Below are 24,261 nucleotides of genomic sequence, written 5' to 3'. Positions count from 1 at the left end.
TGTTTTTTTGTTTTTTTTTTTGGTTTTTTTGGAGACAGGGTTTCTCTGTATAGCCCTGGATGTCCTGGAACTCACTCTGTAGACCAGGCTGGTCTCGAACTCGGAAACCCACCTGCCTCTGCCTCCCAGAGTGTTGGGATTACAGGCATGTGCCACCACCACTTGGCTGAACAGAGGCCTTGATTTGTGGGGTCTGAGTAGTTTTGGATAGTTGGTATCAGAATTGAATTTGATTGTTGGACACTCCTTTGGTGTTACAGTATTGGAGGAGGGACGTGTAAATTCTCTCATTGTTTCCACATAGAGATGCTATAAATCCATTGCTAAATTTTCTCTTAGTATCTTTGTGCTTTTGTGACATCACTATAACTAATATGGCTTTGAAAAACTTAGTGTGTGTGTACATCTCCTGACCTGTAAACACATCACACACTCACACACACACACACACACACACACACAGGTCAGAGGACAACCTTCAGGAGTCAGTTCTCTTTTGCTGTCTTGTGGAATTCTTCCTGCCTCTGCCTTTTGAGTGCTGGAACTAAAGGCGGTTTTGCACCCCCACTGCCCGGCTACTTGTTTTCTTTTTAGATTTATTTATTTTTATTTTATACACATTTTTGTATATTTTTGTATTTTGTATATTTTTGCCTGCATGCTTCTATCTACACTGTGTATATCTGGTGCCCTTGGAGGTAAGAAGATAGCATCAGATGCCCTGGAACTGGAGTTCTGAACTGCTATGTAGGTCCTGGGACTTGAACCTGGATCCTCTGTAGAAACAACCAGTTCTCTCAACCACTCGAGCCATCTCTCCAGCTCCCAGTATTTTATTTTTTAAAAAAAAATATTGTTTTTAATCTTATGTGTATGAATATCTTACTTGCCTGGATGTACATGCACCGTGTAGATGCCAAACCTGTTTGAAGGCAGAGATTTTGAATAGAAGCTTCTGGATCACAGGAGGCTATCACAGTGCCAAGGAAATATTCAAAGTAGTGAAGTTTCAAAATGCTGAGAAGCGATGGAGGTGGCCGGCTGTCATGTGACCTAGGGAACTCAACAACCTTAACTCTTGTCCCTTTTCAAGTGATATGAATTGAAAAAAAGAACTGGATACCAAGCTCATCGCAATCAAAAAGGACCTGGATCCTGTCTCCTTTTGCTCTTCCTACAAAATCCTAAGGGACAGAACTGACAGAAAACAATGCCAGTCAGGTGCAAGGGACCCCGTGTGACCTAGGTGATTACTGACCTGGGAAGCTCCAGCCACTCTAAGCTATGAAGAGACAAAGGAGCTGCTGCCACCGCCACAAACCAGGGCTCTTCGGGAGCTCTGGGGGCAGAGCGCGGACCGCTCATCACAGAGTGGATAGGCAAAACCCAAAAGCCCGGACTGCACTTCATCTCCTGACCTGTCACCACAGGCTCTGCTAACCCCACTCGCAGATTCTCAGACGCTTAACTCATCTCTTTCCTTGGCTGCAGTGAAAATTTGTCTTGGGTGTTACAGCTTCAGCTAGACGGGAATCTCCCAGGGCTGGAGAGAGAACATAGTAGATTAAACGTCTGACACAGAAACAGGAGGACTCCAGTTCAGTTCGGATCACCAGCATCCAGGTTTAAAAAGAAACACGACGATTGTTGGTATGGAGAGGTGGCTCATTGACTGAGCACCGAGGCTCTTGCAGAGGACTCAGGTTCAGTTCCCAGCACCCAAAATAATACAACTCACAGCCACCTATAATTCCAGTTTTAGAGGATAGGGCACCATCTTCTGGTCTCTACAGGCAACTGCATACATGTATAAACACCTCTACATGGATACACAGACATGAGCCCCCCAGAGCTCACTAAACCAGGCAGTTTAGTCAATCAGAGAGCCCTGAGTACAGTGTGAAACCACGACTCAAAATATAAAGTGTAAAGTGAATGGACACCTGATGTCAGCCTCTGGTCTCTCTGCACACACGTGTACACACGTACCCACATGTGCACACACTTACTACATGGGTGCAAAAACAAATAATACATGCATACACTACTCAATTCATTAAAACATATACTGTCCCAGTTGCTTAGTCTTGGTTTCTGCCAGTTATGTCATCTATTTTAGACCTAGATTCCATCCTCCTGCCAGGTCATTTCCCTGGCTGCTATGGCCCTGGCTTGAAGCATCTCTGTTCCAACTGTTCACCTCTTTGGTCCTGTCCATGACCAGCTGAGAGATTAAATCCACCCTTCTGTCTTTCCCCAGCACTCAGTGCCTCGCTACCACAGTCTACCCCTTTCTTGACTTTTCTCTACCAGTTAACAAGACTGCCTTTATTTAAATTGATCGGCCCTCCAGGGAGTGTTCCCACCCCTGTAAATTAATGGGGCCAGACAAGGTCACAGATGTGGTCCGCAACAGCCCACAGACGTATTTAGAGCACACAATATTTCTTTTATTTAGGTGAGCATGTTAAATCGGGAACATCGACATTAAAGCCTTGAGCTCCATCTTCTCCAGCTTGAGGGGGCTGATGCATAGAGAAAGGTTTCTGTTTTACCTTCCTAGTATGGTAGAGCAGCACACACAAGCCTCCCTGCTTATTTCTTCAATAATGAACCACCAGATTACAGTTCATCATCCAGGGATGGAGATGGTTAAGAGCGTGTGGACCTGAGGACCTGAGTCTGGTTCCCAAAGACCAACTCGGGCAGCTGACTATTACTCCAGTTCCAGGGGGGGATCTGTTGTCTCTGGCCTACCATGGGCATCTCTACATCTGCACATATGTGTGCATCTCCATACAGACACACACAAACACACACACACACACTTAAAAAAATAAGATTCATCATTGCTCACTGTTAGAATGCTTACTTTTTTTTTTTTTTTTTTTTTTTTTTGGTTTTTCGAGACAGGGTTTCTCTGTATAGCCCTAGCTGTCCTGGAACTCACTCTATAGACCAGGCTAGCCTTGAACTCAGAAATCCGACTGCCTCTGCCTCACAAGTGCTGGGATTACAGGCCTGTGCCACCACCGCCTGGCTAATGCTTACTTATACCAAGCTTACCCACTGGCCCACACCATTAATTCTAGCACTCTGGAAGCAGAGGCAGACAGGTCTCTGTGAGTTCGAAGTCAACCAGAGCTACATGGTGAAATCTATTTGAAAAAAAAATAATGTTTATTCATCATGAACAACCCCCTGGATTGGAGGGGAGAGGGGAGAGGGAGAGGGAGAAGGAGGAGCAGAAACAGAAAGACTAAAGATGTCACCATGCTAGGACAGGGTGTGGCTCACTGGTAGAGTGCTTGCCTAGCCTGGACACAACCCTGGGTTCTGTCCCCAGCAGTGGAAGTTATGCATGGAACTGGGGAAAAGAAATGTAATCATCCTTAGAAAGAATTAATGCCAGTTTGCTAAAAAGCACTGTTGCTTTTAGGTTCTACTGAGAGGGCACCTCCCCCTCAGCAGTGAGCCAGGGACAGCAAATGCCAACATCGAAAACACATTTGCAAGGTAATCCAACTGAACATTGACTTCTGAACAGCCTCATGAATACCTGCACAAATCCTACCCACCTCCAACCATTTAGGCAATTTCAAACACATTTCCCATGCATAATTATGTGAGGACCTTGGTCGTGAAACACGCCACTGAGAACTTCAGTGAAATCAGCACAGATTAGTATTTGTAAGAAAAATGCCTCCTTGCAAGGTAGGCCCGTCAGCAGCTTCTCAATGGGTTTCCAGCGTGCCATTTCCCACCTACCCAGTGGGCTCCAATCAGCTCACCCTCAGGTCTCTGGAAAAGCTATACAGAGCAAGCATCCAGCCCCAGAAGGGAACTCAATTAGCATCTAGCTGGAACTGAGCAGAATGGCCCCTAAAGCTCAGGATTTTGAACTTGAAAGCAGAAGTCAGTATGTGGCTGAATATTAGGGAAAAGGGTCCTTCATTTTTTTTTTCCAGGAACCTGCCCCTGGCCTCACCTCCCTGGTGATAAAGATGATGCAGTGGTTCCCGTCCAGCCTGCACATTAGAATATTTAGAAGCTTTTAAGAAAAATGCCTGTACTTGGACTATTGAAGACCAATCCAGGCAAACCTTCAGAGAGGTCCAGCTGTTATAGTGTGTGTGGGGGGGAATGGGGCAGGGGGTGTACATGCACACAGGTGCATATGGAAGCCAGAGCTGATGTCAAGTGTCTCCCTCAATCCCATCTCCAAGGTCTTTTTGAGACAGGGTCTCTCATTGAACCTGGAGCCTGCCAACTTTGGCTTGCCCTAGCCAGCAACCCCAGGGATCCTCACGTCTGTCTCCTCACTGATGAGATTACAGCAACTGCAATTGCCAGCTGCTGAGGTCGCCGCCACACCTGGCTTTTTTATGTGGATGCTAGGGACTGAACTCAGGCCGCCATTTTAAAAAAAAATATTTATTATTATATGTAAGTACACTGTAGCTGTCTTCAGACACACCAGAAGAGGACGTCAGGTCTCATTATGGATGGTTGTGAGCCACCGTGTGGTTGCTGGGATCTGAACTCAGGACCTTCGGGAAGAGCAGTCAGTGCTCTTAACGGCTGAGCCATCTCTCTAGCCCCAGGCCGCCATTCTTATGCTGCAAGCATTTTCCCAGTGACCCTCCTCCCCAGCTTCTCATTAGGGATGTTTAAATGCTTGGGTGGTTCCAATGTGCATCCAGGGCTGAGAACCATTGACTTAGCATGGTTCCCAAAGCATGGTCATCATAGTAAGAGCATCACAGGAAAGAATGAGAGATGAAGGCAAATCCTTGGCCTCCTCACAGAGTCAGAACTCGTGCGGTCCAGTAACAGTATTGCAGGTGAACCTAATATGTGCTTCAATGTCAAAACCACTGCGGTCAAACCCTGCAATCAGACCCTGTTTCCCATCCCAAACCTACCACATGAACTCTGTAACTGGAGACAAGATAAGATTCAGTTCCTATCTCTTATGAAATGGAGTGACTGTCTCAATGCAGCAGTGCACCGGGATGCTATTATCTCCTTCAGCTCCCCATTTTTCTCTGTACACAATCCCTGACCCTGTCAGCTCCTGCTGGGCCCTTCCCATTCCTTCCTGTCTTCTCCCTTCTGCCATTGTCATGGCTCCTAGTCCTCATCATTGCCCCTCTGAGTGAGGTAAAAATTCTGTCTGAGGCCTGAGAATAGACCCAGGGTGATGCGGTTCTGATTGAAAAGAAATATCGCTGCCCATCACATGACTGTGGTAGCTCACCTCATAGACTCTGAAGGGTGGGGGGAGGAGATAAGGAGAGAACAGGGCCCCTCACACCTACATCCTGAGTCCTCTGGACTTATGGATTCCTCCTATGCCAACCTGATGGGAACAAAGAGCCGGAGTTGGGGACCTTGCCTATTCCAGGGTCCCTGCCAACCAACACAAGACATCGAGCTTCTTTAATATACTCTGGATAACGGCAACCTGAGAGTAGGCGCCAGGAGGTTGAGTGGATAGAGCCACTGCAGGCACCATACATGATGAACATGGATTTAGTAGTAGAGGCGCATGGCTCTGGAGCTCAGGGTCCAGCCTCAGCTACAGAGCAGGACCAAGTCCATCCTGAGCTACATGACACCCTGTCTCAAAAAACAAAACGAGAATGTAGTGGGAGAAGGGACTAAAGTACAATGACACCAATATTACAAGATATCACCCATACAAGTGACTCATGAAGCCGGGCGGTAGTGGTGCACGCCTGTAATCCCAGCACTCTGGGAGGCAGAGGCAGGCAGATTTCTGAGTTCAAGGCCAGCCTGGTCTACAAAGTGAGTTCCAGGACAGCCAGGGCTATAGAAAAACCCTGTCTCGGAAAAAAAAAAAACAAAAACAAAAAAAACAAAAACAAAAAAAACCAAAAACAAAAACAAAATAAAAAACCAAAACAAAACAAGTGACTCATGAAAACACCATGATAAACTCTATTCTAAATAAAATAAATAAATAATAAAAACCTCTTACTGGAAGGAGAGGACCAGACCCCACAAACTGTCCTCTGGCCTTCACATGCCATGGCACATGTATAAAATAAACAACATTGATTTAAAAAAAGAAAGAAATTGTGGACAAAAGATATGGTCACTCCTTCCATTGGCTTTACCCCTTTGCATTACATTAGATATTTTGTTTGCTTGTTTTTTTGTGACAGGTCTCAAGCATCTCAGGCTAGCTTTGAACTCACTAGGTACCTGAAACTTCCCTTGGACTCCTCCCACTTTCATCTCTTAAGTGCTAGAGGGAGAGATAGGAGAGATACACACAGAAAGATAGACAGAGAGAGAGAGACAGAGAGAGATAAAGAGAGAGAGGAGGGGTAGGCTTAAGGTAGGGTGATTGCTATGAGTTCTAGGCTAGCCTGAGATACAAATCAACATCTGACTAAAAAATAGAGTCAGATCACTAATAAATTATGTCATGACTGGGCCTGGAGAGATGCTCAGAGATTAAGCGCACTGGCTGCTCTTCCAGAAGACCCCTTTCAAATCTCAGCACCCACAGGCAGCTCATAACTTTCTGTAACTCCAGTTTCAGAGGATCCCAGACATTCGTGCAGAGATACACACAGCCAAAACATGAATGCACATCAAAAAAATAGATACATTATTTTTTTTAAAAAAAGGTCGTGATTCAAGTCACTAAATAGCCATTTGTGTTTAGTCTTTAATGCAAGTGAGGCCTGTTTTCAGAAGCAATGCTCACATGCACACACATGTACACACACCTGTACCTGCACACACTGCACATACAAACAGCCAATAATTAGAGGCTTTATCCAAAAGCCACATGGCTCCTGGCTATGCCCACTGGAGTCCAGTTCGGAACGTTCTGCTGCGGGGCGATGCTCTTATGAATTGTAGGACTCTGTGTGGGTGATACCTTCTCATCAGTTTTCCTTTATGTACTGGCTGGTTTTCTGTGTCAACTTGACACAGACTGGAGTTATCACAGAAAAGAGCTTCAGTTGAGGAAGTGCCTCCATGAGATCCAGCTGTGGGGCATTTCTTAGTTGGTGATCAAGGCAGAAGGGCCCATTGTGGATGGTGCCATCTCTGGGCTGGTAGTCTTGGGTTCTATAAGAAAGCAAGCTGGGCAATCCAGAGGAAGCAAGCCAATAAGAAACATCCCCCCATGGGCTCTGCATCAGCTCCTGCTTCCTGACCTGCTTGAGTTCCAGCCCTGACCTCCTTTGGTGATGAACAGCTGCGTGGAAGTATAAGCTGAATAAACCCTTTCCTCCCCAACTTGCTTCTTGGTTGTGATGTTTTGTGCAGGAATAGAAACCCTGACGAAGACACCTTACAAATGCAGGGTTGAGAAGATGGAAGAGAACAATTATTAGACACCTGGCCCAGAGGCATAGTCAACACCAGCAAGCCCAGAGGCTGTTGGGACAGAAAGCAAGCTCAGGACTGTGCTTGGACACACGGGAGCAGCCCTAGGCGCCCACTGCATGGAGCAGAAAAGCCTGAAGGTTGGGTGTCTACATGTACTTCCTGAGGTGCGCAGGGTGTGTCACTGTCCCAGGTGACCACCCCCTCCCTCATGTCTCCCTCTGCCTCATTCTCTCCTGTTGTAGCTTCTCTCCTCAAGACTTCATTACAAACTAGTTGAACTGCCAGGACACGTGAGGCTGGTGAAGAAAAGGATAGGGTCCCCAGTCCCTGAAACTCCATGGGGACTCACATGGAGTTTTCTTACTGGAGGGGATCCTGGTGACCAGGATGTGATCCAGTCCCCATGAACATCCTCCTCAAACTCTTTTTTTAAAAAGATTTATTTATTTATTATATGTAAGTACACTGTAGCTGTCTTCAGACACACCAGAGGAGGGCATCGGATCTCATTACGGATGGTTATTAGGCACCATGTGGTTGCTGGGATTTGAACTCAGGACCTTTGGAAAAGAAGTCAATGCTCTTAACCGCTGAGCCATCTAACCAGCACCCCCCCCTTCAAACTCTTAAGACCTCAAAAAATAAAATAAAAACCTGACAGCTCTCTACAATGCTGCATTTGTGGACTACGAAGAGGCGACAGGTTGGAGAGTTAAGAGCACGTGTCACAGGCTGGAGAGATGATAGCTCAGTGGTTAAGAGCACCAGCTGCTCTTCCAGAGGACCTGAGTTCAATTCCCAGCAACTACATGATGGCTCACAACCATCTGTAATGGGATCTGATGCTCTCTCCTGGTGTGTCTGTGAACAGTGTCAGTGTGCTCACATATATGAAATAAATAACATCTTTTTAAAAAAAAAAAAAGGAGTGCATATCCATCTTCCAGAGGACCCAAGGGCCACAGCGTCCACACTGGGTGGCTCACCACTGCCTGTGACCTCCAGTTGCCAGTGACCCAGTGTCTCTGAAGGAATCAGAACACACATGCACACACCCACACACAGGCATATAACTAAAAATAAAATAATCTTGAAACAAAAGAAAATAGTCATCCTTCAAGTTTAAATGCATATTCCATATCGTCAGAGCTTACTGTTACTCCACGAGAAACCATGAACAGTTTCACAGATGCCATGAGCCAGAAGACAAGGCAGACACAAAAGAGCACACACTGAATCTTCCCATTGATGTGAAACTTGATCAGGCAAAACCAACCAGTAACAATAGCAGCCCTAACGTTGTTATATGTTGCGGGGTATAGGTGCTCAGAAGGGACAATGTGAGAAGACAACGTGAGTGCCAGAAACAGCCTGAGCTGGATAGTGACATCTATGTATATGTGTATGTGCATATGTATGTATATGGGATGTGTATATGTATATTACAATATATATGTATGTATATATATATGTATGTGTGTATATATATATGTATATATATATATATATATATATATACACACACACACACAGATGCTTACATATACAAAAGTATACTAAATTGCTATACAAATCAATACTTGTTTTTTGTTTTTTTCAAGACAGGGTTTCTCTGTGAGGCCCTCCTGTCCTGGAACTCACTCTGTAGACCACACTGGCCTTGAACTCAGAAATCCGCCTGCCTCTGCCTCCCAAGTGCTGGGATTAAAGGTGTGCACCACCACCACCCGGCTAAATCAATGCTTGTTAAACAAGCAGTTATAGAGCTGGCTCTGTCAGGAAAAGGTTCACCATGCAAAGGGTAAAGATCTGAGTTTAGATCCCCAGAACTCAGGTTGGGTGCGGCAGTCCTTCTATAATCCCAGCACTCACTCACTCAGGAGGCAGAGACAGGAGGGTCCCTAAGGCTCACCGGCCAGCAATATGGCTGATTCACTGAGAGATTCACAGGGATGGCCAAGATGGCTCAGGAGGTAAAGGCATTCATTAGTCCTACAAGCCTGGCAACATGGGGTTAATACCCGGAGCCCCTTAAAGGTAGAAGGAAAGAACCAACTCCACAAAGTTGCCCTTTGACCTCCACATGTGTGCTGTAGCAGAAATACACTCGTGCACAGAGACACACAATAAGAAATAAACACTTTAAATGAGGTGGAGAGAAATAAGCAAGACTTCCAGTGTTGACCGCTGGTCTCAGCATATGCATACTCACACGCATGTGCAAGCAAACCCACACACAAGCGTACACACACTCCACCTTTTTATAGAAAAAGAAAATTAAGCAACAGTTCTTGCATTTTGACTTCCCACAAATACAATGGCTAATCCTGGAGGTGTCAGAGAGGGATGGTAACAGCCACACACCCAGAATCGGCTGGAGACAGTTATAGTTCAGCTCCCTGTGAGGTGAGGCATGGGGGCCAACTGCTTAATCTCCGTGCCTCAGTTTCCAGGCAGTCATGTGGAGTTAATGGCAGGACCACCCAGATGTTTAGAGAATCCAAACAATCCGGTTGGTTCAGCTCTGGGCTTGTCCTGTGCCACAAGTGTGGTGTGGCACACTGCCTGCCCTGCGTGATGAAGGTGTTATAGAGGGAGCCGCCTGGCTGTCCTGGGTGTCGCACTCCAAGGAGCCCCGGGATTAACTCCCCACGCCCTGCTGCTCACTCCCTCTGCAGTGCCCAGTCTGACACCGGCTGCATCCTTACACCCCAGGAGAAGCGTGTCATCCGCTCATGAGAGCCTATCCTCAGCCAGCAGAGAGGGCCTGAAACGCTAGACAGGAATACATCAGCTACGATCTATCTCGTCCATCTTTGATTTGGGGTTCACTGAAGCATGCCGATGCCTGGTTATCTTGGGTCCTGTAAGGCTCTCCGGTAAATAGACTTTTGAGGAAAAAAAAAAAAAAGGCCTGTCTTGGAAAAACTGAAAGAAACCTCACTACAGCTAGAGTGCATCTTCTCTGTAGCCCTTCCCAAAAACGTGGATGGGCTGGGAAATGCCCAGGAGCAGCCTGGCTGCTCGTGTTTGAGTTCCTTCTTGAGTTCACCTTTGGGAGCCCCAGTGTGTGCTCCTAACAACCGAACCGGAAGTCCAGCCCCTACGACTGTGGTGTGGAGTATAGACATGGGGCAGGAGATGAGGAAGGGTGGGTTGGTGCACACAAGCACACGTGCGCACTCACACACACACATGCACACACATAGCACACATACATATACACACACATAGCACACATACACACACACATACACACACATACACACACATACACACACACATGCACACACATAGCACACATACACACATACACACACTCACACACAAACACACATAGCACACATACACACACACACTCACACACACACACACACAAACTCACACACATACACACACACACATAGCACACATACACACACACATACACACACACACATACACATACACATATACACACACATACCCACACACATACACACACACACACACACCAGTGACCTGGACAACACTCTGGGCCACTCTAGAATTTGGCATCATCTGTAACTAAGGACAGTGGTTCCCACCTCAGGGAAATTGAGATGGCATCTGTGGCAATCACAGGACAGTGCCTAGCTCTTAGCGAGTTCAGGAGACACTGTCTGAATATTCACACAAGTACCACACCCAGGTACCTCAGACCCAAAAGAGTAACAGCACCAGCTGTTGTCAGTGTTATTTAGTCCACCCCAGGGACCGCATAGTGGATGCAGACCCCTTCTGTGTTTCCATAGAAGCTTCCAGAAGCTGGAGATCCATGAGCTGTGCCAGCGAGATGTCAACTACAAAAAATGTCAAAGAACTGATCTCTTCCGGTCTTTCCCATCCAAGGATGTTGACCGCAGACCTCAGGCCCAAGAGGAACATTGTAGTCGGTGAGTTCTAATTGCACTGATATGGAAGGAACTCAGTGAAGGCAAGTAACCTGCTCAAGGTCACACAGCAAAACAAGAGCTGAGCTGAGAAGACCGCTCGGGGTTCCTGGCTTTGTGCAGCCCAGCCCTTCCCGTTCCTGCCACACCTCTTCCCTCTTCTGCACCGATGGGCTTTCTCCCAGGTTACAGGCTCATCAGACTCTTGGCCACGTTCTACCAGAGATCCATTTTTCTTACTGAATCAGGCCGCCGTTTGGTCCTGATAGCCTCATAAGTCTTCAATGGATGAGCACCCCCTCTAATCTATTATCCCAGAGTCCTATTTATATATGTTTATCCATATGGCTATATAAATAGGGCTTTGAGACATATACGTGGCAGGTTATTGCTGTAGCATGGTTGTTCTCCCCAAGAGGAAAACAAAGATGATGTGTGGCAAAGGCTCTTTCCCGGGCGCAGGCTCCTGGCTGATTTATTAAGAGCTAGGTCGCAGTCACATGTGCTGAAGAACAGAATCTATTGCAAAGGGATGCAAGAAGATACCAGAAAAACACAAGTTTAGGGTGAAAGAAACTAGGAGTCTACTGAGAGCAGCTACTCCTTAGCACCTGTCACTCCCAGGATACAAACCCATTGTCTGTGTGTGTGTACACAAATGCACTGTGTGTATTTGTGTGTCAACATGTGTGTGCATATATGTGGAGGACATCTGATATCTTCCTCAATTGCTCTCTACATTTTTAAAAACTTTTTAAAAAGATTTATTTATTTACTATGTATATAGTATTCTGCCTGCACACCAGAAGAGAGTATCAGATCCCAGTATAGGCGGTTATGATCCACCGTGTGGTTGCTGGGAATTGAACTCAGGACCTCTGGAAGAGCACTTCTGAGCCATCTCTACAGCCCCTGCTCTCTGTACGTTTATTATTATTGTTGTTGGATTGAGATCCATCTCAGTACATGGAATGCACTATGTAAGCCAGGCTGGACTTGAACACACAGAGATCTACCTGCCTCTGCCTCTTTTGTGCTGGAACTAAAGGGATGCACTGCCACACCTCACTGTGCACCTTGGTTTCAGAGTCATGGTCTCTCACTGAGTCTGGAGCTAGACTGGCTGGCCCTCAGGGTTTCCCTAAACTTCACTGGGATTGCATGCATGCACCACACCCCGCATTTTAGATGTTGTCTAGGGACCACACCCAGGCCCCTGTGCTTATGTAGCAAGCACTTTACCAGCCATCTATCTCCCTAGTTCTCCCACTCACATTTTCTTTTGGTTTCTTTTTGTGGTTGTTTTGTTTTGTTTTGTTTTGTTTTGTTTTGTTCGAGACAGTGTTTCTCTGTAGCCCTGGCTGTCCTGGAACTCACTCTGTAGACCAGGCTGGCCTCAAACTCAGAAATCCACCTGCCTCTGCCTCCCAAGTGCTGGGATTAAAGGCGTGTGCCACCACCGCCCTGCCTTCTTTTGGGTTCAAGTTTAAGTTTTAAAAAAAAAAATTATCAGAGTAGAGACTGGAGAGGTGGTTCAGCAATTAGGAGCACTGGCTGCTCTTCCAGAGGATCCAGGTTCAATTCCCAGCAACCACATGGCAGCTCACAACTGTCTGTAACTCCAGTACCAGGGGATACTTGGAACTCCAGTACCAATACCTTCGCGTAGACATACATACAGCAAAACACCGATGCACATAGATGAATAAATATTTTTTTTGGAAAAGGTTGAAAGAGGGGGGCTGGAGAGATGGCTCAGAGGTTGAGAGCACTGACTGCTCTTCCAGAGATCTTGAGTTCAATTCCCAGCAACCACATGGTGGCTCACAATCATCTGTAATGGGATCTGACGCCCTCTTCTGGGGTGTCTGAAGACAGCAGGAGTATACTCATAGAAGTAAAATAAATGAATACATAAATAAATAAATCATCTTTGAAGTTGACAGAGGGATCTTGGGTGTCTGTGGACCAAGGGCAAGACTGAGGCTGCCTGACACTGGCCCCAACCCCACTCATTTCTATTTCTCTCCAGGCTCGGCGCTCCCTTCCTGTCTCCCTCCATGTGGACGGTCTCCAGGTGAAAGGCAGTGTAGCAGCTGACAGCTCCCAAGTTCCCAGCTTCTTGCAGCTTCTCCCAAGATCACAAGGTAGCGTGTTTCACTGGGTTTGACATTTTTGTTTTGTTTTGTTTTTGCCATGACCAAACACCTAACAAGGAACAGCTTCTGGAAGGAAGGGGTTTGTCCAGTCTATCGTGGCAGGGAAGGCAAGACGGCAGGAACTGAGGGCAGCTGCTGCTATTGCATCCGCAGTGAGGACACAGAGAGAAGGGAAGTCTTAGCTGCGGTTTCCATGGCTGCAATGAAACACCAAGACTGAAAAAGGAAGTTGGGGAGGAAGGAAAGGGTTTATTCAGCTTACACTTCCAGATCTTATTCTTATCACTGGAGGAAGTCAGGACAAGCACTCAGGCAGTGCTAGGATCTGAAGGCAGGAGATGTGGAGGCCATGGAGGGTACTGCTTACTGGCATGCTGATCATGGATTGTTTGGCACCACCCGCCATGAGCTAGGCCCTCCCCCTTGATCACTAATTGAGAAAATGCCTTACAGTTGGATCTCACGGAGGCATTTCCTTAACTGAGGCTCCTTCCTCTCTGGTGACTCAGACCTGTGTCAAGTTGACACACAGAGCCAGCCTGTACAACAGGAGTTAAAGCTGGGCTATAAAACCTGAAGGCCCACCCCTTCCTAACTCACATCCTCTAGAAGACTCCACTTCTTTTTTTCTAGAACCTTCCCAAATAGCACCACTAGGCGGGGGTCCCTGTATTAGTTAGGGTTTCATTGCTATGAAGAGACACCATGACCAGCAGGACTCTTATGAAGGACATTTGATTGGGGCTGGCTTACAGTTTCAGAGGTTCAGTCCATTATCATCATGGCAGGAAGCATGGCAGCAACCAGACAGTCATGGTGCTAGTGGAGGAGCTGAGAGTTCTGCATCTAGATCGGAAGGCTGCCAGGAAGAGACTCTGATTCCACCCTGGGTGGAGCTTGAGCATAGCACACCTCAGAGCCCACCCACAGTGATGAGCTTCCTTCAACAAGGCCACGCCTACTTGAAGAAAACCACACCTCCAACCAATGCCATTCCCTGTGGGCCAAGCATTCAAACGCACGAGTCTTTGGGGGCCAAATCTATTCAAACCACCACAGTCCCTGTGTTCAAACACAGGGACCTTTGGGGGTTGTTTCACATTCAGACCAGGTAATAATAACCTGGGCCCAGTCATGGCCAAACATGGACTGTAAGGAGGGTGCTAAAGAGGAGAGTAAACATGGTTCTGGGCTGGACTGGGCATCCATGTATAGAACATGGGGTTAGCTGGGGATGAGTATGCTGACCACAGACCCACGTAACACAGTCAGGGCAGCCAAGGCCTGAAATCCCAGCTACCCAGGAAGCTAGAGCTGGAGAGTCGCAAGATCAAGGCCAACCTAAGCAACTTAACCAGACTCTCTTAAAACAATTTTTCTTTAAAAGGGGGCAGGTGAGATGGCTCAGTGGGTAAAAGATGCTTGCCGTGCAAACCTGATATCCTGAGTTGGAGCCTCGGATCCCATAATGGAAGGAAAGAACTGGTTCTTAAAAAATCAACCTCTGACCCCTACACGCGATACGTGGCTTGCATGCATACATATTAGGTCACCTAAGAATTTAAAATTTTAAATTACGTGTGTGTGTGTGTGTGTGTGTGTGTGTGTGTGTGTGGTGTGTGCATGTGCACAGATGTCTCACAGCCAGCACCCATGTAGAGGTCAGAAGCCAAGTTTCAAGAATCACTCCTCTCCTACCACATGGGCTACAAATTCAGGTTTCCAGACTCAGCTGTGCCCTCATCTATCCACTGAGCTATATGGTTCATCCCCAATAATGACTCTCTAATTAAAGAAAAGTTAAAGAGGTGCTAGGGGTACAACTCAGAGAGGGGTGTCAGACAATCTCAGCATCAGAAGACGGAGCAGGTGTCAGGAGGTCAAGGCCCTCCTCAGCTATGTAGTGAGTTTGTGGCCAGCCTGGGCTATGTAAGACTGTCTCAAAACAAAACAAAACAAAACAAGTCATATTCTAAAAATACTTTAGCCAGGTGGTACTGGAGGTGCACACCTTTAATCCCAGCACTCAGGAGTCAGAAACAGGCCAATCTCTGAGTTCGAGGCTAGCCCGGTCTGCAGAGTGAGTTCCACAACAGCCAAGCCTACACAGAGAAACTCTATCTCGAAAAACACAACAATTTTTTTACAACAACAAATTTTAGACAACCTTAAAACTGTTAACACACACACACACACACACACACGCACACACACAAACACATGTGTGCCCCCACGTCCTTAACAAATGCCAACCTGCAGACTTGTACTGCCCTAATGTAGCATCTACTGCCCTTTGTTCTCAAGGAGCCTGAGACACAGGCAAGCAGCCATCCAAATCTGCTAACATTTTCAATGACTTGGTCAGGAGAGGCAAGCTCTCTGTCCATACTGTGACGTCAAAGCGAAGGTAGCAGTACTTGCTGTTTGAGGGAGCTCCCTGCCACCCCGAGCTAGGCCTTGGATCATTCGTCCGTTTGTGAGATCTATTCATGGATGTCATAAATGCTTGGAGAGAAAGCTTTTCTTGGTAGCAATTCCTATTTGCAGAAAAGTGGCAACCTCTAAGTGAGCTTCCCGGCATCCATCGGAACTAAGCCCAGCCCAGCCCTCAGGGCCGAGCACTCCACGGGGGAGGGGGGTCACTGCTAAGACAGGAACTAACTCCATCATTTCCTCAGATTTCACAGCTTTCCCACTGAGGGCCTTACTGTTCTCAGATCCAATACAGGCCATCACATTGCATTTAATCCACTTTACCTTTTCATCTGCCTCAGTATTCTCCACCTAATAGCTAAATTCCCATACACGTCAACATACAAGTGTGTTTTACTTTTAACTTACTTTTATTTGCTGTGGGCTGAGGTCAAACCTCATGCATGTTAGGCAAGTCCTTTACCTCTGAGCCACCCTCGTAGCCCAGGCGTGTAAGCTTAGCATGAACAAAATAGCTACCTTGTCTGTTTTTCATAACGGAGTTTGGGAAGATTTCTTGGAAGAAAGAAGGGACCCATCATATCTTTTTAAATAAATGAATTTATTCACTGGGTATGGCAGCAAAAGCCTTTAATCCTGGCATTCTGGAGGCAGAAACAGGTGGCTTTCTAGTTTCAAGGCCAGGTTAGTCAACATAGCATACATAAATAAAAGTAATAGTATAAAAAAATAGTATAAATAAATGTAAATATTAAAAGTTTATTTTCTGTGCTAGATGGCTTTAGGTCAACTTGACAAACGCTAGAGTCATCTGAGAGGAAGAACCTCGTTTAAGAAAATGCTTCCATAAGACTGAGATATGGAAAATGCCTCTGTAGGGCATTTTCTTAATTAATGATTGGTGGGGGAGGGTACAGCCCACAGTGGGCGGTGCCATTCCCAGGCTGGTGGTCCTGGGGCCTACAAGAAAGCAGGCTGAGCAAGCCATGGGAAGCAAGCCAGTAAGCAGCCCTCCTCCCGCTTCCGCATCAGGCCCTGCCTCCAGGTTCCTGCCCTGCTTGAGTTCCTGTCCTGCTCTCCTCCAGCGATGAACAGCACCAGCCACACAAGCCCTTTGCTCCTCAGGTTGCTTCTGGTCGTGGTGTGTCATCCCAGCAGTGGTCACCCTAAGACCACACCCATCCATCTGTTCACTTTTGCAGTGCTGGGATCCGAACCCAGGGCCTTTGGTGGTACACACCCGGAGTCCCAGTACTCCAGAGGCTGAGGCAGGAAGGTTGAAAGTTCAAGGTCAGCCAAGGCTACAACACCTTCCACTGGATTTTCAAGAGATTGCTGCCAGCACGGCGGTGCACTCCGGTAATTCAAGTAGTCAGGAATCGGAAGCAGGAGGACAAGTTCACCACCATTCTGGTCTACACAGCAAGTTCTAGCCTAGCCAGGCCTATATAGTATATCTACCTATATCTATAGCTGTACCTATATCTATACCTATATCTATTATAACTGTATCTATACTATATAACTATATCATCTATATCTATATTTATATATGTATGCCATGTATCTCTATCTCATCTATATCACCTATACAGAGAGAGAGAAAGAGACAGACAGTCAGAGACAGAGATTACAGGCAGCCCAGCTAAGAGCACCTGTAACAGCATCTACTCAATAGACTGAAGCAGGAGATTCTTTGTTTGACAACAGTCTGGGAAATTTAACAACAATGTCTCTCAACATAAAAGAAAAAAGGTGAAAAACCCGCTGGGCTTGTGACCACTCCCACCAGCCAGCAGCGACACAGGACCTTTGGTGTCTCCTTGGCCCAGAGACCTCTCCTTACCCCATCCTAGCCTTCTCCTTTCCCACTCCTCTTCCTGTCCCCTCCCTCCTCGCTGCTCTTCCCTACCGGATTCCTTCTTATGTCCCTCCAGCACAGGGGTGTTTTGCAAGACCCCTCCTAAACTCTCAAATGCTTGGCCGAACAGAAGGCTAACACGGAAGGCAAGGCAGGACTGCTAATGCTGTTTGGTGTACTTGTCTTCTGTCTCCCACACAGCGGGTCTCCGAGTAAGTGGAGCGCGCCTGTCTCCAAGTCTATTTCCACGCACACTTGCTCCCAGACACAAGAAGCAGGCCCTGAGTTGAGGCTAACTCTCTTGTCCCCTCCCCTGCTTCCCTTCCTCATCCCCCTTCCCTGCTCGCCTCCCCTCCTCTCCCCTCCTCTTCTTCCCCACCCACTTCCCTCCCTAAGCTCACGAGATCCCACTCCTGGTCCCGCGGCCCTGTCTAGCGCCCTCCTCCTCTGCAGCGTGTTAGTTCCTGTCCTAAAGTGCTGCTCTGAGTCCCCGCGCACCCCCCCACACACCCCGTGCTTTTGCCTCAGAGGGCCCCGTTTCCTGACTAAGTAGCAAGCCAGTCAGTACAAAGGCTGAATAAACAGTCAGTAGAAATTAACTTGAACGTTCGGGGAGAAGAACAAAGACTTCCGACGTGAGCCAGGGAAGGAATCTGTAATTGCCAGAGAGAGAGGGACGGCCCTGAGCTCGGGCTGCTGGGGACTTGGGAGCAGGATGTTGACAGTGGCGGAGACAGGCAGGCGCGATGCTGACTTGGTAAGTGGAAGAGTGAGAATTCTAATTCGAGGAAGATGCAGATAGAGAGGAGCATGGGGACAGAGAGGAGGGGGTCCAGGGGCAAAGGGAGGCGAGGTCCCCCTGCTCCTGGCTGGGCACCCCTGCCTGGGCTCCCAGCCCAGAGTAGCCTTTCTCATGGGGACATTAACAGTAGCCGAGTAGGCATGCATGGAGACTCCAGGATAGGAGGAAAGGCAGAGGCGACTGGCATTGTGTCTCCGGGGTGGAAGAAATGATGAGCCCTATGGACCCGAGAGACTGGGAGAGCCCCGACCCCACCCCGGCCCGTGGAAGCAGACCCGTTTAAAAGACTTCTACAGAGAAGCAATTGGCACGACCTGTCCTTAACTCACCCAGTGTGGCAGCTTACAGAGGGGCATGAATGCTCAGAGCCACACCCTGGAGGAGGGTGCTTCAGGGCAGAATCCTGAGGAAGAGTGCGTCCTGGAGTAGGGTCCTAGGGGACACCCTGAGATGAGAAAACAGGCGCCTAAGCCCTGAAGGGAAGGAGAGGGAGACTGTGGAGGCTACATAGATGCCTGGGGACTTCTGAGGGAGGGGAGGCTGGGTTGGTCATCCCAGAAAAGGGATAAAAGGGAAATTCCTGGAACATCTCCCTGGCGCAAAGGAGGCAGCTCCCAGGACCCGTGGCGGGTCCATCGGACTAGCCTGAAAGATCCGAACAGCAGCATTTGCTGGAGAGAGACCATGTCAGACCACCCAACCTCTAGAGACCACGAGGAGGGACAACCGGGTCCCTGCTGCTACTGGTGTCCCACCAGAGTGCGCGTTCTCAGCTGCTGGACACAACACACATGTTCATGGCTGGAAAGCCAGGTGACCAAACAGAAGCTTGGGAAGGCTCCATGCGGGACACCAGGCCTCCATCTTTGCTGGGCCCAAGCCCCCAGGGAGGACCACACCTTCGGAAATCCCTGGTTCTTTCAGTTGTTTGGCAAAAGACATCTCCATGCTCTGTGGCCTCTTAATTTCGTAGATGGTGAAGTGCAGAGAATTAAAGAATCAATGGGCAATTAAGGAGGCACTGGCAGGTTCTGGCCAAGAGCATATTATTTATTTATTCAACCAGCCGCGCTCATTTTTAAAAAGCTAACTTCCATTTTGTTTCTGACATCAAAAATAAATCAAACTAAAAACTGTATACATCATAACTGAAAAAAAAATATATTTGCATGGTATGTCGCCCCTGTGAAGCCTCAGCAGCGACCTGCAAAAGGAATTTTTGTCAGTGTCAAAAAAAAAAAAAAAAAAAAAGAGAGAGAGAGATGAATTCATTCTGCAGTGGCCTTCCCCGAGGGTACAGATGGGATCGAAAAGACAAAAATAAGGTTTTAATTCACTAGTGATTTCCCCACCCCGTCTCAGCTTCGTTTTGATTCTGAGCATCCATTTTCCTGGGTCGTCTTGGGAGGGTTGCAAGATTTCAATCCATTAACACAGTAGTAGGCTGGTGAAATTTCAGAACAGGCTGAGATGAACGGCTACAATGAGGACACAAGCTGCCCTGGGGCTCCCGGCAGAACTCAGCCAGCCTATGATTCAGCTCCTAGCCCACGATGTGTCGCCCTAAAGGAGGGACATCTCTCTCAAGAGCCCTCTTTTCTCTCCTCTACTTCCCCTTACCCAACTTGGGAGAAAACCGGCCTTGTGCGCACCCCCACCCCCACCCCCGGTCCAAATCAGCTTTCTGATTTTGGACCAGCTCCTAGGCATTAATTATACCTGCACCAATGACCTTCCACCTTCCACCCGCCCCATCCTCACCTCTCACCCCCCACCCCCTCCACACACACACCCCGGCCGCCTCCCCCTCCTCACCCCTCCCCAGCAAACCGCTCTTGGCTTCCTACAGGCATCTTCCCAAGCTACCCCAAGGTTGATTCTAGGACAGTGGCTCTCAAACTTAAGTCTGCATCTAAACTACGTGGACGGAGTGCTATATGGTTTTTGTTCAGTAAGTCTGGGGGTACAAGCTGGGAATTTGCATTCCTATTAAGTTTAATATTGAGACAGTGCTTGGAGAACCCGGTTTCAGTGATGAGGCAAAGGTGGGGGGGGGGGGGGGGAAATACCTATCGTAGCTTGTGCTGTGGCGCTGGCGCCATCCAGTGGACGTAGACCGTAATAGCAGCGGTCTGCCCAGTGTCGTGCACAAGACTTAATTCCACTCCTTTAAACACTTGAAAAACACATTCTCTTTTATGGCTCAATTTTTTTTTTTTTTTTTTGAGGTGGGCCTTTTACTGTTTAAATGCTCTCTTTCCAGCCTCTGAACAGAATCATTACAAACCATGCCCTGCCTAATGTGGATGAAACAAAACAGGAAACAGGGTGTTTTGAGGGTAAAAACTAAACTGCGCACCCTGATTTCGATCACTGTCCCCCAGGTACATCTGACCTAAGGCGCAACACGGCACACATAGCGGACAGCAGAACATTACCCAGATTACACAATAATCAGCTCTAACCCCAAACCAAGTCACCACAGGAACCAAGGATTCCATGTTGTCTCAACCCAGTGGGGAAGCATACTACTTTAGAAGAAGAAACTCAAGCCCGAGGACACGGCTGTTGGGGGGAACTGACCAGAGCACGCTCGAAACCCTAGTTCACTCTCCAGCATGACCTACATTGGCTGCAGCGGTCACACCTGTGATCCCAGCCCGGCAGTCGGGAGATGGAGGCGGGAAATTGGTTCAGAGTCAGCGGGAAGTGGTGATGGACAACTTCAATTCTAGCACCAGCACCGGAGGCAGAGGCAGGTGGATCTCTGTGAGTTCAAGGCTAGCCTGATCTACAGAGCAACCTCCAGGATACACAGAAAAACACTGTTTCAAAAAAACAAGAAGGAGGAGGGGAGAGGAAGAAGAGGAAGAGGATGAGGAAGAGAAGAAAAAAGAACGTTGTTCAAGGTTATCCTTCTAGTTTAAAATTCAAGAGAAAAACGAAAAGATAGGGTTACAAGTTCAAGGCCTGCCTCAGCCTCAGCTACCTGGACTATGGAGTTCAAGGCCAGCTTGGATGACTGTCTCAAAATAAAAATGTAAAAGGGGGTGGTGATGTAGCCCTAGTGATAGAACACGGGTGAAGGCCTGTATTTGCCCCACTCTAGTACTGAAAAAATAAAGTAGGTTTCAAAGTCCCATCCATTCTTAAGAATCTCTGGTTCGAGCAGGGCGGTGGTGGTGCACGCCTTTAATCCCAGCACTTGGGAGGCAGAGGCAGGTGGATTTCTGAGTTCGAAGCCAGCCTGGTCTACAGGGTGAGTTCCAGAACAGCCAGGGCTACACAGAGAAACACTGTCTGGGGGGCAGTGGGAGGGGGAGAATCTCTGGTTCAGCGGGCCACTTGCAAGCATTCTAGGTAAACTGAAGCAAATGCTTGCACTTCTAATATGAGACCATCTGCAGGGCTGTGACCTCAAAACTGTTCCTACCTAGCACTATCCAACAGAAACAGTCTGAGCCACACTCCAACTGGTGACAATGCAGTTCATTAACCTCCCTTTAAACATCAAAGGGGCAGGGGCGGGACCAGAGAGGCAGCACGGTGGTTCAAAGCATCACTGGCTGTTCTTCCAAGGGACCCAGGTTTTTGTAACTCCAGTTCCGGGGCTGCTAACAACCTCTTTTGACTTCTTCAGGCACCAGGGAGGCATGTGACACGCAGACATCCTAGCAGGCAAAACGCCCATCTACATAAATGATATTGTTTTACAGCAAAGGAGGAGTCAGGGATGTGGTTGGGTTGGAGGTGGTTTGGTTGCCTGCCATGAATGAAGTGGTAAATTTGGCCCGTGGCACTGCGTAGCTGGGCACGGTGGTGGTATATATCTGTGCTCTCAGGACTTGGGAAGGTGGAAAGATCAGAAGTTCAAGATCACCCTTCGACATAGGGAATTCAAGGCCAGCATAGGCTATATGAGCTCTTACCTGGAAAACTAAATTAGACTGAGCAGGGCACAAGGGAACTCTAGGACACAGGACACAACCTCACCTTTTGAAGGTCATCTGGGATATGTGCATATTACAGCAGGCTTCACATTCTCCTATGAATTTGTTACGTTCTAAAGATAACAATGGGGAGGTAATATTCTAAAGGGAATATTGCAAATGAGTGCCGTATCCTCAGAGGCCAGAGACATCAGATTCCTGGAACTGGAGTTACAGGTGGTGATGAGCCACCCGATGTGAGTGCTGGGAATCGAACCCAGGACCTCTCCAAGTGCAGCCTATGCTCTAACCACTGATCCATCTCTTTTACTCCCACGCCAGATTTTTTCTGTGGATTCTGAGGTTGAGATTCTCATGCTTGCTTGTACGAGCCGTCCCATTACTGAGCTGTGTATGTAGTACCCCCCCAAATAATAATCTTTTAAAATATGTATTATTATGTGTGTCTGCATGTGCACGTGCATGTGTGTGTGAGTGGTCACAGAGGCCAGAAGAGGTAAACCTCTCATAGTTGTGTTAGTTGTTAGCTGCCCAGCGTAGGTGGGAGGAACCTGACTCTAGTCCTCTGAAAGACCATCAAGCATTCCTTTTTCTTTTCTTTTTTTTTTTTTTATTTGGTTGTTTCGAGACAGGGTTTCTCTGTGTAGCCCTGGCTGTCCTGGAACTCACTCTGTAGACCAGGCTGGCTTCAAACTCAGAAATCCGCCTGCCTCTGCCTCCCAAGTGCTGGGATTACAGACATGCGCCACCACTGCCCGGCTCCAGCGAGCATTCTTAACTGTTAAACAATCTCTCCAGCCCCCAAAAGGTAATAATGTTTAACCTCTTAGTAAGTAGTTTCGTCTCAGACCAGTTAAATCTGCTCATGTGGCCGGTTTCAAGCAAGTGTAATAGGCAACCAGTGAGGACCGTCAAAGCCTTGGGAAGTTCTCTCAACCTTTGTTGCACAAACGAACAGAACAGACTCCAAGTCATTAAAGTGAAGATAAATATCCGTGTGCAGGGGCTTGTGCTTATGTGAGCCAAGTTACTTGGGAATTTGGGCTCCCCAGCACCCACAGAGAGCAGAGCCTGGATACCAGAAGACATGGGTTCAAGGACAGGCTCAGCCTATTGTGAGCCTAGTCCCTACCTCACAGATGATCCGGGACACCACAGAAGAGTGAAGCCAGGCCCCCACGTTGGCACGTGCCATCTGTTGTAGACTCATTGGCACACTTCCGCAGAGTGCTTCCTGAGGGCTCTGGGTCTGTCTCAGCTTTGTAGCCCTTAGCAGGCTTGGCATTCGTACACAGGAACTTGGTGTAGAAACCCACAGGAGCAGTCAGAACGCCTTTGCTGTCTTCCTGCCAGGAAGACCAGAGAAAGACAAGAACTCCATCCCAGCTCAGGGAGGAAGTATCAGCCGCCCTTGCCCAGAGCACCGGGGTTTCTCCAATGCCGTCTGTCTCCACCAGATGTCAGCTGGGCCTGCTCTCGAAAACAAACAAGCCAAGATCTCACTGAGATTATTTTCTTTGTGAAAACTCACATCAACCTCCTTAAGAGGAATCTTCAGTTGGCCCAGTTTGCCAGATTACCCCCAAATCAAACCAGGCAAGCCTGTTGAAATCCACCTTCATTTAAAAATGTATAGCTATTGCATGATGTGTGTCTTCACGACATAAAGCCATGTTCATGTACAGGTAGATTTGCACATGGCCACACCAGGCTAGCTGCCCGGGACTTTCTGGTGATTCTGTCTTGTCCTCCCCTCCCTGGCACACTA

At 47.8% G+C, this 24,261-nt stretch overlaps 1 protein-coding gene across 1 annotated transcript in view; it reads right to left on the bottom strand.

Moving 5' to 3' along the window:
• Positions 1 to 12,654: 12,654 nt before the first annotated feature.
• Dgke (diacylglycerol kinase epsilon) overlaps positions 12,655 to 24,261 on the bottom strand; it is a 248,326-nt gene continuing 236,719 nt past the window's right edge. The window contains exon 12 of the transcript XR_007979697.1: positions 12,655 to 12,702. The gene's annotated coding sequence lies outside the window, so the exon portion shown is untranslated. The remainder of the gene's footprint in view (positions 12,703 to 24,261) is intronic.

This window comes from Apodemus sylvaticus, chromosome 10 (assembly GCF_947179515.1).
Source record: "Apodemus sylvaticus chromosome 10, mApoSyl1.1, whole genome shotgun sequence".
In the NCBI taxonomy this organism is placed as follows: domain Eukaryota; kingdom Metazoa; phylum Chordata; class Mammalia; order Rodentia; family Muridae; genus Apodemus; species Apodemus sylvaticus.
Note: the sequence above shows the minus strand (reverse complement) of the source record. Positions and strands in the feature narration are given on the sequence as shown.